Source organism: Sphaerodactylus townsendi, linkage group LG06 (assembly GCF_021028975.2).
Source record: "Sphaerodactylus townsendi isolate TG3544 linkage group LG06, MPM_Stown_v2.3, whole genome shotgun sequence".
Lineage (NCBI taxonomy): Eukaryota > Metazoa > Chordata > Lepidosauria > Squamata > Sphaerodactylidae > Sphaerodactylus > Sphaerodactylus townsendi.
The window spans coordinates 70,743,820-70,748,264 of NC_059430.1; positions in this window are offsets into that span (position 1 = coordinate 70,743,820).

Sequence of the window (4,445 nt, forward strand, 5' to 3'; positions counted from 1 at the left end):
ACACAAACCAAAATTATTTTTTTATGTATTCATTTCAATTTTTATAGCACTTGTATTCAGATAAGAGGTCGAAGTGGTTTGCAACAATGTATGATTACTTCAATTAAAATAGTTATGAAAATAGTATGATAAATATCTAGTAAAGCCTGTATAATTGTATAAATAATACGAACTACATTACAACCAATCTAATCCCAACCCTAAAACTGTAGGGACCTTACATACAACATCAAACATTACAATACCTACAAACCATTACAATAGGGAAATATTATTAGCTCAAAGCACACCAGAGGAATTTTGCCTTACAGAGTCTCAGAAATATCATCAGGTCGTATTGTGCCATGGGTGACTTCTGACAGTATACTTCAAAGGGAGGATGCCCTCCTGGAAGAAAGTCATGCTACCTTGGGACCACTAGTAAATCCTACAACGATAAACTAAAGGAGCTGAGAGGGGGGGGGTCATAAGACAGGTGATCCCATTGGTATGAAAGTCCTGCACCATTAGGAGCTTTAAAGTTAAGGATCAACATCTTGGATTGGGTCCAGAAACTAACTGGTAGCTAGTGCAGCTTTTTCAGGATAGGTTATAAATGAGGTGATCGTAACAACTTAGAAGGTTATTGAAACCAAAATTATGTCAGGGCTCAAACTGAAGTGAGCATTTTTGAAAGTCTTAGTGGAAATATATTTATTTTACAACATTATATCCTGCCTTTGTGCCCTCACAAGGGCCACCAATGGAGCTAACAAATTTAAACATACATAATAAAACCACAATTTAAAACTAACCAAGAAACAACAGTGTCATTAAAGCAATTAAAACCAAACCTAAAACCAAACATTTTTTATTTTACAGAATTTCTTTAATAAAGAAATATTATCAGACTACTATATAGACTTTCTGGATATTTTATCTTTTCATGTGATTGTGACTGGTTCCTTTGTCTTTCAGATATATATTTGAATTTTATTGTCATGTTTATGGCTGGATCACTGGGGAGCATCTGCAATTACTAGATCATGGTGTGGTATATGCAAACCTCAGACTGAAGTACTAGTCATTTACTAGATATAAAGGTGCACTACTAAGAGTCTTTGCATAACAAAATAGCTCGCCACCTAACTCCATTCAGTTGAATAACTTGCATATAACATAGGCATACTCAAGTTTTTGAAAGCTTATCTAATATCCTGTTCACCAGTCAGAAGCAAGCAGCCAGTTGGTTGTTCAGCTGTTTGGATATGCCTGAAAAATTCACGTGTATCTGATAACAGATCACCTTTAATGGCATAGTACAAAGACCAAAAACAAGATACAATAAATTAAAAGACAACAAAGTAAAATTAAGATTGATTGTTTATGACTGTGCATAAAAATTCTGGTTGTTTACTCTAGAGCATAGCTGGATTCATTGTTTAATAGATAAACTGTCTTTTGCTGGTCTGTCCAGCAATCTAACCCCATCAATAAGGGTTGTGCATATCATACCCTCTCAAAGTCGGCGCTAAATCATTTTAAAAGAGTTTGAACAGAGTCAGTGCGAGAACACAACCTTGCTTGACCCCCTTATTAGATGTGATTTTAGGGGTCAGAATGCCTTCCAGGTTGCACTTTATTTGGCACGTTGTATTGGAGTGAAGTGCAATGATTATAGAGAGAAGTCTCTTCTCTACACCTAGGCATTCATGCTTCCTCCACAAAAGGTTTCTTGGCACAGAGTCAAAAGCAGCTCTGAGATTGGGAAAAGCTGCATAAAGCTTGGATTTATTTACCCTGATGTACTTGGAAATCAGAGTGCTCAGAACCAAACAATGGTCGAGGGTGGATCTATCCCTCCAAAAACCCACTTGCTCTGCTCCAAGTGTATCTGATTGGTATGATTACAGGGCTTTCTTGAACAACTTGAAACTCACCTCCAGTTTTAAAAGACACATGCTTAAAAGGGGGGAAATCAGTTTGAACTGAAATTTACAGTTTGTGTCCAAGGGTGCCTTCGTTTTGCACTCATTGTGTGATCATGAATCTGCTTCTCCTTCTATTTACTTAGATAGGTGATACAAACTTCCATAATTTGCTTTTTGGTTTTGGTCAATTTTGGTTTTAGTTTAGCATCATTATACCATGAGAGAAACATTGCCTATTGGCAGCAACAGTATAAGGATATAATAGCATCAGTTTTAAAATCCGGAGGAAAATGGTAGGTTCCCCTCCTCTCACTTGCACTTCAGAAATTAACAAGTCAACTTAAGAGGACAGAAACTACAACTATGAGGCCATGTTGAATATATGGTTACTTCATGGGTGCAAAACTGTTGAACATGAACCTCAACAATAATTATTAAAGTGATCTGATTGGTGATTTGCCTCATGTTTTATTGAGGGAGTTGAGTAAGGTAAGGTCACCTGGCAATCATATTTGTGTTGAGGTTTGCAGCATACATAATCTGAGGTGAATTACAGTGCAATTCTATACGGAATTACTCCAGTCTAAGGCTACTGATTTCATTGTGAGTCACATTAATTCCATGAAATATTAATCAACTAAAATGGAAACCATATGGTTTAACAAGGTGGTGGTGCTCTGATTGGTTTAGGACTCTGGGCAAACAAGTGATGATTTGAATTAGAGACTCAAACAACAGATAAGACAGTTAAATCATGTGTTCGGATATAGCAAATCAACAACCTTGTGAGAAGCTTTTTCTTACTAATTGCACATGCATGCACTTTTTAAATAAATTAAACATTCAGTGGCCATGGATGGTATGCCATGGTGTACAGAGAAAATATCATTGGACTAAACTAAACCATATGAAACATACTAAGATGAAGAACTAGGAACTGCTTTGTCAGGATGCTGTATCCAACCTGATCTGTGGTGGCGCAGAGGGGGAGAGAATGGTCTTTCTCCTGGAATGCTGCCCTGGCAGACCTGACAGAACAGTGCCCTGAATTGAGTAGTCTGTTTGAATCCAGAAATTCCATATTGGGACTGGACAAGACTGCCTAATGACTTTCCCCCCACCCCAACCTCATGCCTGGCACATACACAAGAAACAGTATTTGAATATGAACAACAGCACACCTGGGCGAACCCAGTTCTCTTTTGTCTATATCTCTTAACTTACTCAAGGGTCTTCCTCTTGACTTACCCTCCTTGTGACCATCTATGTTGTAACACCCATTAAGGGTTGTTACCTGTTTTGTCCAACACATGGCAAAATCCATCAAGATAATGGGTTGGCCATCAGGTCAATAGTCTGACACTCAGGACCATTGCTTCACCTGGAACAGCAGGAAAAATTCTTTGTTAAAGGATTTCCTTTGCCCCAAGACATGTTTTTCCCTATAAAAGCATGCCTCAGACCCCAGTTAGGTATTTAATATTATCACACACCACCATGGTGCTCGATAATATTGTTCCATCAGTGTTGAACATTTCACAGCCTATTGCTGTGACATTAGGTCTTTGTCTCTTGGACGTCCACTACAAGATTGGTAAATCTAATCTTTGATATATATCCCATTGGATATATATATATGTATATGTATATAAGAGTGTGTGTGTGTGTGTGTGTGTGTATACACACACACACACACACACACACACACACACACACACACACACACACACACACACACACACACACTAGCGGGGCCTGGCCACGCGTTGCTGTGGCTTATTGTGGTGAAATGGAAAAGGAACAGTAGCAGCAAATCTATTGCAGGGGCCAGCAGTTCATGCTCATGCAAACACGCAACCTGATACTGTGCGATGTCAGTGATGTGTGTGCCCACATTCCTTGCGGGGGGGGGATGGAAAGGCACTCCTCCCATACATCTAGGGCAGGGGTAGGGAACCTGCGGCTCTCCAGATGTTCAGGAACTACAATTCCCATCAGCCCCTACCAGCATGGCCAATTGGAGAGCCATCTGGAGAGCCGCAGGTTCCCTACCCCTGATCTAGGGTGGCTGGTCATGATCCTTTACCTGGGAGTAAGTTTGGTTGGTGGCGATGGGTGTCGCTTCTGAGGAAACCCTCTGAGGGGTGCGACGCAGCCATTCAAAGTATGTCACAGTTGCTGTATCGAGCTTACTCCTGAGTAATGCATGCCTGGTTTTCTTAACTGTAACCACAGCATTCAGGAAATCTAGGATGCCTGGCCCCTCCCTCCCATCCCTTGCATATAGTCCCTCACTCTCTTCCCTCCCTCACTTTGCTTCCCTTGCATGCCACCCTTCCCCCTCCTTCCCTTCCCTTTTGCTCCGCTGGGGTGGGTGGGTCATATCAAGATGCTGGGCCCCCTGCCTCCCTTCCCTTGCATCCCACCCCTCACTGTCTCCCCTCTCTCACTTCTCTTCCCTTGCATGCCTCCCCCTCCGCCCCTTTCCTCTGCCTCCCTCTCTTCCCTTGCATGCCACCCCTCCCTCCCTCTCCC